The sequence below is a fragment of the Octodon degus genome, unplaced genomic scaffold (genome assembly GCF_000260255.1).
Source record: "Octodon degus isolate 3935 unplaced genomic scaffold, OctDeg1.0 scaffold00231, whole genome shotgun sequence".
Taxonomy (NCBI): domain Eukaryota; kingdom Metazoa; phylum Chordata; class Mammalia; order Rodentia; family Octodontidae; genus Octodon; species Octodon degus.
In genome coordinates this window covers 84,192-95,796 of record NW_004524807.1, presented here as the reverse complement: position 1 = coordinate 95,796, position 11,605 = coordinate 84,192, and the positions used below count along the sequence as shown (strand labels likewise).

The following is an 11,605-nucleotide window of genomic DNA, read 5'->3' as shown; positions in this document are numbered from 1 at the left end:
GAACTCGGCAGAAAATCCTACTCGGCGGGCGGGGTGGGGGAGGCCCCAAATATTTTCATGTAATAAGGAAAGCATGGTAAATCAGGAGCAAACTTGGACATGTTACTAACCCAAAGGCTGTCAGACTTTAATATTTATCATCTGCATGACTTGTTAGAGCACAGATTGCTGAGAGCACCTTAAGAATTTCTGATTCAAAAGATTTGGGGCAGGCCCTGGCAATTTTTATTTATAACAAGCTTGCAAGTAAGACTAATGCTTTGCCAACTGGGCAAGGAGACATTTGATATGGTCAACTGTGGTGTTTGCTATTTTCAATTATGTTTCTGAGCAAGGCCCTTAAGTCCTTAGTTAGCTTCATGATCTTAAGAATGAGCTTCATATACTTAAGTCATAGTTATGATTCTATCATACATTAAAAAGGGCAAGACATATGAAAATCCACTGCTTTCTGCTCTTCCAGGAAGGTTGGCTGAAGTTCTGCATACTGCAGTCCTGCCTTTTCCTTGTGGCCATTGGTTTGAGACATTTACCCTATTCTCTTTATTGATCAATGTGCTGGAGTTTAGCAGTATACACCTTGGGAGCAAGATACTGAATAACAGAAGAAATAACACAGACCTCAGGCATAGAATTCATTACTCACAGGCAACAGCAGGTCTTCAGACTTCAGTCAGTTCCAGTTACAAATATTCCTTGTTCAAACACAGGCCTCTGCTTCAAAACAACCCGGAGACACTGACTGCTTTCTGTGTTATCTCCTCTTGCAGCAGCGATAGTGCTTAGAGTTACTTCCAATCTGATGCCGTTCTGTCTCATGCTATCAGAAGGCACAAAGGAGTCCTATCTCTGCTTTACTCAGCATCCTTTCAGCGGCTTTGTGCACGGGAAAGAAGAGAGCTGAGCTTGAACGATACCACATCACTTAGGAACTTGACCATTAGCAAAATTAAATAGCAAAAGAGAAGAGATAGTAGTTTTTAAATTCTTTGATGAGAGATTTCTGTTAATTTTAAGTGGATGGATTACATGGGTACAAGCCTCCCTTTAAGCCTGCATTGTCCAAATTGTTTCATTTAACCTTACCAGAAAATTCCTATTTGGGGGGATTCCTTGTTGTGTACATTATGATATGAATTATATATCTTTGGATTAGTTATTTCTGATAATCAGAGACTATGCTAACTTATTCCAGCTGAGGGCTGAGGTTGTGCCCATAACCTGAGTCAAAACAATGCATTGCATTAAAGTGCACAAACCCACCACGGCCATGGCTGGAAATGCACACAAGGATCTAGTGGCACCAGCTCACATCAAGTCTCCCAGGCTTCCCTTGAAGGAGTTGAAAAAAACCCAGAAAGGAGACAGCCCTCCCCCCCGTGTAGCAGAGAGTTTCTGAAACCAGTGTGCGCTCCCTGTTGTTCATGTAGAGATGTGTTACTCCAAGTTTGGGAAGATGAATTAGTCCCCCTTGGTTTAGAGCTCTGAGAATTTTTCTCTTTTGGTTTCTGGCAATTCTTTGGTCAGTAGGACAAGAAGGCTAAGTCTGAAACACTGTCAGTGATAGATGAAGTGCTTATGTTCTGGTGACTTCGCTTTCTTTATTTTGTCGTATGGCTTCTTTCCCTCAATGAGGTGAAACAAACCATGGAGAATATGAAGAGAAAACCCTTTTGTATCTCATCTGACACCAGATGGATCCCCCCAGCCCCTGCCGGTAGCGAGGTTGGCAGAATGTGAAAAAGGGGAACTGGGACCACACAGAGCTTTGTCTTTGCCACTGTGCAGCCAAGGCTTATGAGAGGCAATCATAAGATTACCTATCATTTGGCTCCTCCCAATCAATGTGCTCTGATCTCCACTGGCCCTCTTAGGCTATTGAGTAATTGTTTTCATATTGAGTTATAGTTTCTTTCTTATTGCCACTCTGTCTAATTGCTTTCAATTTCTATGTTCCCAAACTTAACTATCCCTTCAAATCAGTATATATTTTTCCTTCAGTTTATCAAGATTACCAGGATTTTTTCACAGTAGTCTTCTCAGCCTTCCTTCCTACTCCATCTGTATTTTATAGCTGCCATATTTTACTACCCCAGATTAGTCCACTGGGACTGCCATGCCCAAACTAGGTGGCTTAGAAAGGGCAGAAACTTGGTTCTCAGCATTCTAGAGTTGAAAATCCAGGCAGATAAGCTGCCTGGCACAGCCCACTTCCTGTTTCATGGAAGGGCACCCTCATGCTCTTCACATGGTGGAAGAGCCAGGCAGCTGTCTGGGGTCTCTTTTGTAAGGGCACTAATACCACCGGGGAGACTGCACCCTCCTGAATCAATCATCTCCCCAAATCCTTGCTACCTAATAGCTCCACCTTCTGGACTAGGAGTTCAATGTCTGCATAAGAAGGGCAACAGATTCAGACCATAGCATGAGTGAACCTGTGAGGTGCTTTCCTGGCCTTTCCCAAGCTCCTGCATGTCACTCAGTGCAGCCATCTCATGCTTCTCTTCTACTTGACAACCTGTGACTCTATGTCACAAAAGAACTCTCCCACAACTAGCTCCTTTTTCTCCAGTCTTTCCTTCCTCTTATGAAGAAGTTCTGCCTCCATCACTATTCTATGAACAGCACATGTGTTAGTCTACTACATCTACACACACTGTTGAATTAAGCAAAGTAAGTGCCATCTTCTTGTTGTCTCAATATTTTATTTTCTTCTTCATTATTTGTAGCATTTACTGTCACTTCCAAATTTTCATCCTGCTTTTTTTTTTTCCTGTCTGAGACAGGATCTCATTATGCGGTTCAGGTTGGCCTTGAGCTCACTTTGTAGCCTAGGCTGGTCTCGATCTCACAAAGATCCTCCTGCCTCAACCTCCTGAATGCTTAGATGCCACCACACCTGTCCCTGTTTATTTCTACTTTAATTTACTTTCATTTAGCATTTCAATTCTTAAATGTAAGAATTTCTAAAGATTCTATCCCAAACACTATTTTTGCCTTTCTGCCCTTCGTTTTTGTCATGAGCTCATTTAGCCTTTGCTTCAAACTATTTCTATGGGGTAAAAATGTTTTCTCTCTCTGGTCTTCCTCTTTCTAAATTCCTACCTCATCAACTTCACTAATTGAAAACATTGGTGAATACTACTCTTTCACAATAAGCTCTCTTCCTGGTTGCCAGTTTTGATCATTCTGCAGCATTTTCATGCTCACTTGATTAAGCCCTGTTAGAAAGTAAGTTTCATGAAGACTAGCTGTCTGCTCTCTGTCTCTTTCTCCAAACTCCTAAAACTGTGTTGGCACATTGTCATACTACAAAAATACTCCCCAAATGAATAATGGAAGAATGACTGGATGAATCTGGGTTATTCAGGCTTCACAGGGTTCAGAGATCTTGGCTCTGTTGCCTGATTAACCAGGATAGTGGTCAAATTGTTGGCTGTCCTTTCATGGCCTCTCTTCCCTGTACTTATTTCCAGTGCTGTTACTTTTGTGCCTTAAGATTTTGAATTGCTCTTCCTTGCCTGCTTGTCTCAGACTCCTGCTTAGTCTTTCCAGTGGCCAAGAGTAATTTCTCCTTCTTTTAACTCCTTCAATTGCTTCCACACATTACAGGTAGAGATCACTTGTATCCGGTGACATGGTCACGGTACATATCCGGAAGCACTCCGTAAATCACATACTTGACTCAGATGCATCAAATTCATCCCTTTACTCTCACAACACATCATTTTTGTCTCTTGATGGCTAGAACAAGTGGTAGATAATAGATGTGGAGTAAACATCCACTCTACTGGGTATTTTAAATTCTGATCTGATAATTTCCTCATAATTAAAACTTTGAATGACCTTTTTTGTCTGCTAAATTCTGTTAGACTCCTCAATCTTAACTAAGGATCTGACCTCTTCTTTTCATCCAGTTTCATAGTTCAAAATCGTTTGCTAAAGTATTGCATTTTTACCTACCTGATCATCCTCTACTGACCATCCTAGAACACCTTGTCAATTACAATAATCATTTTTCCAGGATGCTTCAAATAACAACTTCATTCTGCAACCAAAGGTCAAGCAGTAAAAGTAAGAAAGTAAAGAAAATACAAACTTTAAAGACTTGTTTTTATCAACTGCCTTCCACAACCCTACAAAGTCCTTGTCTCTAGTCTACTCCATGGTAGACCCATGAATAGCTTTGAGTATATTTTGTGATTAAAATAGTCTTAGTGATCAAAAATTTCGATTTGTATCACTGTACAAGTATCTATGTCCCTGTAGACTTGAGTCAGTTACAATTTGTTGGACTAATTACCAAATACATAACGAAGTAAGTATATTATTGGTAGTGCCCCAATGACTTAGGATTGGAATAACATAAGCAACTGAAATTTTTTTCAATTTTCCCTCATTTAATGTTTTATGCTTTTGTGAGAATAAAAAATACCTTTAGTTATTGAGATACTGGTGACATCAATTATTATCTTTTCGATGCTAATAGTGTAAATTAATTTCTACATAAATAGGCAGCAGCATCTGTTCCATGTTAAAAGAAAGATACTTCAGTAATTCTCTGCTTCACAGATATTTATCTGATAGAGTGCAGCTATAGTCAGCTGGACACACTTGCTGCATCAGATACTAGGTACTACTCAGTGACCTCCCAAGCATGGCTTTTGGCTGAACCAAACCAGGTATGCATCTTGGCTTTGGTGTTTATGTATTTACAACCTGAAATTTTCATTCACCTCCTCTTGGGATCTGATTATGTCAAAAGTTTCAAAACCAGACAGTTCCCAATTTGGAAAGCCCTTAATTAATACTTCTTCACAAACAGCTCACTCAGATTTTCCTTCTGCTTCATTTATTTATTTGTCTGATGATCCTCTTGGTATTTGCAGGTAGGAGCAAAAGGTATTCTGGTTGTGTAGTAGTTACTCTTCTCTCATTCCTGAGACAAATATCCAACACTCAAAATGAGGGAAGGAAAGGTTTATTTAGCTCACAGTTATTAAAGGTTTCAAGACAGTAGAGGAGAGGCTGGGGAACTGCCATGTCCAGGATGACCCTCCATACCTCTTTGAGACAGCACAAGGTACCCAGTTTAATGGTTCATGCTTCTCTGGCCCCACACCTAGACCCCACCCTGATCCTCTGGCCTTGCCCCTCAAGCCACTCTGTGCTCCTCAGTGAGGCTTTGGGGGGACAAGAAGACACAAACCATAATAGTTTGATTATCTTTCATACCACTATTAATTTTATGTGCCTTATTTATGTCTCTGCCTATCAGACAGCCACAAAGATATTCTTTTTTTCCACATAATTTTATTGAGAAACAAATAGCAATGAGACACTTTCAAACCAAATTGGTAGGACAGTTTCAATAATTAACACATTGCATACATTCTTCCTAGTGGTTAATTGCTGTACAAGATGTGGACTTGATATCCTATTTACAAACACTATTAGAACAAATCCATTTATTCATTAAGAGAATGTAACTATCTATCCTACCAATTTTGAATACACAGAAACAAAATGGACATTCATCTGTTTCCCCCTTTTTTAAGTTCCATTATTTGAATATTATAAGTGTGTTCAATCAGCAAAATATTCTAAAAGAGTCCAGTAGTCAATAATAGTATTGGGTCTTCCACTTGACTGGCAAAGTCAGAAATTGTTGACCTGAGTCCCCTACAGCTTAACATAACAGCATGGCTTTACTTCTCATACTTTGTTTTTATACTTTTCTGCTGGATGGTTAAGACTAAGATAAAGCAAGACCTACACAACAAGAGTTGTAGCTTTTGGGTCTGATAAGGTCAGTGAAATCCCCTCAGGATTTATTCTGAGATCCTGTACCTCAGATTGTGGAATCTTTGTCCATGTCAACCATATGGATGAGTCATGGCCATTGCTTGGCCAATGTGCTCTCTGTGAAAGCCTGAGGGAATGTTTTCTCTCCATGTGACTCTCAGGCACACTATACATCATCCATCACTTTCCTCTTTGGCCCCATAATCTCCTTGATCAGAAAATCTGGGACATTACTGAGTTACATGATGTTACAGTACAAGTTCTCATATGTCCTGAGTCTTAATTGACCTTGGAAGGCTGGACCAAAATGTTGGCTTTCCTGGAAGCCCTCCTTTTCATTTAATTTTGGTCTGCAAACTTAGGTTGTTAACCATCCAGAAGACAACCTTATTCTTATTACCATACAACCTAGGCTATTAAGCGCAACCTCACTATCTGTCTGAATATCAAACATCTTAGGCATAACATGGAACAGGTATTTTTCATCAAGTATTGATATGTCGAACTTTAAGTCCCTACAGAATATGATGAAAAAAAATTTTTAAATTAGAATATATTTTTGAAAATAGGCATAAAGAATTATATAATTCTTATGTTTCCACATAAGTCCAAAAATCTAACCATATACAACCTTGAAACAGGACAGTCCCACAACATTCCTTTTCCTGTCTCTTGCCTTCATTCACCACCTCATTTTTGAACAATTATCTACCTGAGAGACAGCACAGCAGCAACTGGCATGTCATGACAAGCAGCCTGTATTCAGAAGACCAGAATGACAGTCACTCTAAGCATAAAACTACTATTACAGATTACCATCTGCAGTGCAGTTTCTTAGCTCATAGCTATCAGTATATATAGTTGGTAAGTGAGAAAATCTTTCCAATTAACTGCTGGATTCAAAAATCTTCTGGAAATTCTCAGGATCATTGCCGTGCCCAACTTCTACATATAACTGTATGGCTTGACACTGTCATGTTTCCTCACTCTTCTCCTTTCCATCTCTTAATTAGTTAGTCCTCGAGTTCCTGCTTTCCTTTTACTTGTATTATACCTTTCTATTTGTATTTCTTCTTTAGAGTTCTTATACTAAGGAAACTATATGATAGTTACACATGTGTGTCTGCTTTATTTCACTTATGAGTATATGTTCAAGTGGCATCCACTTCAATATGAAGGCTTCAAGTTTATCATTCTTTATAGCTGAGTAATAGTCCATTGTGTAAAAATACCACATCTTCAACCATTCCTCAGGTGATGGGCATCTTGGTTGTTTCCAAGATTTGTCTATCACAAATTGTGCTGCTATAAACATAGGCACACATATATCCCCATGATATGATGTTTTCAGATATTCAGGGAAAATTCCCAGTAGAGGAATAGCTGGTTTAAATACGATTTCCAGTCCAACTTTTCTAAGAAGTCTCCACACTGATTTCCATAATGGTTGCACCAATCTACATTCCCACCAGCAGTGGAGAAGGGTTCCTTTTTCCCCACAGCCTCTCCAAAATTTATTGTTGGTTGATTTCTTTATGATAGTCATTCTTTCTGGGGTAAGATGATATCTCAATGTTGTTTAATTTGCATTTCTTGGATGACTAGTGATATGGAGCATCTTTTATTATATTTATTTGCTTCTTTAATTTCATCCTCTGAGAAGCATGTATTCATCTCAGATGCCCATTTCTGGATTGGGTCTTTAAATTTTGGGGTCCTAGTGTTTTTTAGTTTTTATACATTCTAGAGTGCAGACCTTTGTCTGAGTACTTATTTGTCATGATTTTTTCCAAATTTATGGGTTGTCTTTTCACTTTGTTGGTGATTTCTTTTGATGTGAAAAAACTTCTCAGTAAGAGAAGGTCCCAGTTGTTAATTCTTTCAAGTGTTTCCCATGTGATTTTATTTTTGTTCATGAACTCTTTGCCTACCCCTATGTCTTCAAGAGTTCCTCCCACTTTCTCCCCCAGGAGATTTAGTGTCTCTGCTCTAATGTTTAGATCTTTAATCCATTTTGACTTTAGCTTAGTGCATGGTGATAGACCTGGGTCAAGTTTGAGTTTTCGGCATGTAGAGAGCCAGTTTTTCCAGCACCATTTGTTAAAGAGGCTATCTTTCTTCCAGTGAGTATGTTTGGCCCCTTTGTCAAAGATAAGGAGCCACAAAGATATTCTATTGTGTATTAGAGCTAAAAAGAATTAAGATGATACTCTACAGTGGATGCTAAGCAATGTCAGGGACGTAATAAAAAAACATCCTTTTGAGAAAACTTGCTCATCAAAAATTAGAGTAACATAAGCAAAAAGTAAAGAACATAAAAGTGGAAGGATAGAGGATGTAAGGATGAATGACTGAGAAAAATAAGTAGAAATCAAGTGACTTGGGGCCAAAAAATTGCTGAAAACCATTACAAATAAAAAAGCCAACATGAATGCTTGGTAATTACACAGAGGTTAGAAAGCTCCATGTAAATCTGGAGCTTATATGATTCAAATCCTATTCAAATCCTTTAACTGTTACCCTGTCTCTCTTCCTGTGACTTTGAGCATAGTTGGCTCATTTGCTGGCCGAGGCCATCCCATGCCTTCCCGAGAGCACAGCACAGCCCCCAATGACTCATCCAGGGAGGGAAAAGAACTGTTGGCTTAACAATGGCTGCTGTAGGCCAGTCAAGGCACAGACACCCCTGGGCAGCACCAATCAGTCCAATGAATAGTTCCTTGCCAGCCACAATAGCAGTTAAAGCAGGGAAAATCATGACTAGCTGGTTGGGGAATAACAGCGTTCTAATATGGATGGATGCTCACTTGGCGCTGAGACCTAAATAAAAATCAACTCTGAATCATCAGGGGAAATTAATGACATTTGAATCTGCTCTTCTAAGATGAGAGTGAGGCATTCCGAGATCATAGCTGGGGCTTTTGTGCCCAGAATAATCAGCCTCTAAACTCCTCTGACAAGGCTATGAATAGCTCAGATGAATACGGTCTTAGTTCAATTTGGAATTAAATTACCATTTACAGTTCTGCAGGCATCTGTGCTTCGCTGGCCTTTGGACAAGCGTGATTAGTTAGTTAGTTAGTTAGTTAGTTAGTTAGTTAGTTAGTTAGTTGATTTTTTCTTTTTTTGTTTGTTCTTGGCCGTCCCATAGCACATGGCACATACTCAGTTCCACCTCTGCCCCTGCCATTCTATAATACAGAACTGTGGCCTTAGTAGCTCCAGCTCTACCCTTGTTGTGAATTAAAGCCATGTGAGTGCTGTCAAGAAGAGCTGGCATCACTTTTACTGGAAGACTGGATGAAGCTGTGCTTCTAACCCACAGTTGTGTTGACTGTCTCCTTCCTTTAGTATGCTGAAAGCAGAGAAATGTTTAAGGGTAGATTATTTAAGTGTAGTATTGCTTTTCAGTCCCATTTGCTCCTTTAAAAATAGAATTTCACTTTCTACTTTAACTGCAAAAGTAAATTACAGTATTCACATTAAAAAATCCTCAAAAAAATTTTTTTTTCCTTTTTGGATTTTTGAGACAGAGTCTCACTTTATAATTCAGGTTGACCTTGAATTCACCGAATGGGACAGGCTGGCTTTGAACTCATGGCAATCCTCCTGCCTCAGTCTCCTGCATGCTGGGATTATAGTCTTGTGCCACCATGATTGGCATAAAATATAGAAATTTTATATAACATCTGATAACTTTAGATGGATTTCAAAGTTTTGTCTCAATTTTAATCTATTTTTAAAGTTTTACTTTATATGAAGGCGTTGGTGGGAAATTTCTGAACACATTATTGGCAAATATCAATATCAAACTGTTAATTGAGATCCTTGGTTCATAAACGTGATGAGTGGGTGTTTGTGCCCTATGGGTGAGGTGTGTCTAACTCAAGTCTTACTACAACGTGGGCACAGTACTCATCTGATGGGAACTTGAATGGTCAGTTCCGTGTTTTGGGAAATTCAGCGTGGCAATGGGTTTCAGACTCCCAGGAGGAAGTGCAAACATCAGCTCCTTGGTCCCCTCTTGGCCTGAGGTCCCCAGGCCTCCTGCGAGGTGTCGGCAGCTTGGTTCCCCTCAGCCTCTTTCATCTTGCTTTCCCTTTTCTGACCAATTAGCAGCCATTCATGATTTTATCAGCAATTCTATCTCCATCTCTTCACCATCAAGGCCTCAAGAGAGAAATATGCGATGAACAAGAGTGTATTGCCTGTCATCTTCCCGTTGTGGGAGTTTTTTCCTTGGTCCCCTGTCCCATGGGGATCAAGTGGATCCAAGCTCGCGCTTTGGGCAGGAGGAAAGGACATGTGTTGCAGCTCACCCTCTCAACACCGAGTTTCCTGAAGCCCTGTGCAGCGACCTTGTGTTTATCCCCAGTGCCTAGTACTATTTAGTCATGCAATACGTGCTTCTGAAAAGAAGAGATGAGAAGAGAAAAGAGGAGAGCAGAGGGGAGGGGAGGGGAGGGGAGGAGAGGGAAGGAAGAAGAAAACAAGAAATATTAAATGAATTCCTAACGTCCATTTTGTATCTGTGTATTCAAATTGGTTAGGATAGATATATAGTTACATTCTGTTAATGAATAGAATGATTTGTTCTAATGGTGTTTGTAAATAAGATCTCAAGTCCGCATCTTGTACAGCAATTAACCACTAAGAAGAATATATGCAGTGTGTTAGTTATTGAAACTGTACTTCCGATTTGATCTGAAACTGTCTCATTGCTCTCTGTTTATCAATAAAATTTTGAAAAAAAAGAATTCCTAATTTATTTTGCAAAAATGTGTTCACTTTGATAAGTAACACTGCTCTTTCAGTTTATAGTTTAATTTTATGTGATAATATAACTTCTGACTTCTACTTTACTGTGCAGGCTAGAATTGATATAGGGAGAAAAACTGATCTCAGGTGGGTGACCTCCAAACGATACAGGGAACCTCCGAATGATACAGGAAAAATGATCTCCCAACCTGACTGGATGAGTTCATGTTCTCTAAAACCAAAGAATGAATTTTAGGAACAAACAGAGGTTGTGAGCAGAATATATTTATTGAGAGAAAGAAAGCAACTGTCTGAGAGAGGGACAGGAGGGGGGCCTGAGTGGGTTGTCCCCAGGAAGCTGTCTCTTCCAGGGACTTTTAAAGAGAAAAACCATGCGGTGAGGTGAGTCTAAGGTGGTGGAAACATGGGAACTTGCTTAGGTGGGCATGAGATGGGACAAAACTATGGCTAACCAATGAGATTATAAGCATCATTGCTCAAGTATTAAGTTCAGGACCAAATGTGGAAGTGAGTCACTTAGCAAGTGGGCATAAATGTAGAACAGGACTTTATCAGGTATCCATCCCATAGCAGTTGGATTAATGATTCTTCTGGCTCCGTCAGGGTGAAGACCAATCTCAGATGCCAATCTTTATAGAGGTCAGCATTTGTTTGATCTTTGGTCTTTAGGTCTGGCCCATGGCAGGAGCATCTGTCCCTCTCACAGTTGTAAGATCGCATCTTCTGTGTTATATCCTTTGAGGACCTAGCCCTGTCTGACTGTCTATAATATTTTTTTTTGTCATTGCTAAACTATTTTTATGTTTTGAAGAATATAAAATAGTGATAGAAAAAACAACAACATTAGAAACAATACAAAATTTCACTAAACAAGCTAAGAGGAGTTCAACAGTTGTTGCTATATTATATGACACTATCTTTAAATTTGTTTTTCAGGCTACCAGATATAAACATGCAAGATTTATTTAAAGAAAAAGCAGAACAGAATTATAATAAAAATATTGTGAGAAATTCAAAAGAA

At 39.3% G+C, this 11,605-nt stretch overlaps 1 non-coding gene across 1 annotated transcript; it reads left to right on the top strand.

Moving 5' to 3' along the window:
* Positions 1-9,629: 9,629 nt before the first annotated feature.
* On the top strand, positions 9,630-9,730 carry LOC111813855. The gene has a single exon (XR_002818994.1). It is a non-coding gene; the product is annotated as a small nucleolar RNA U13 (small nucleolar RNA).
* The last annotated feature ends 1,875 nt before the right edge of the window (positions 9,731-11,605 follow it).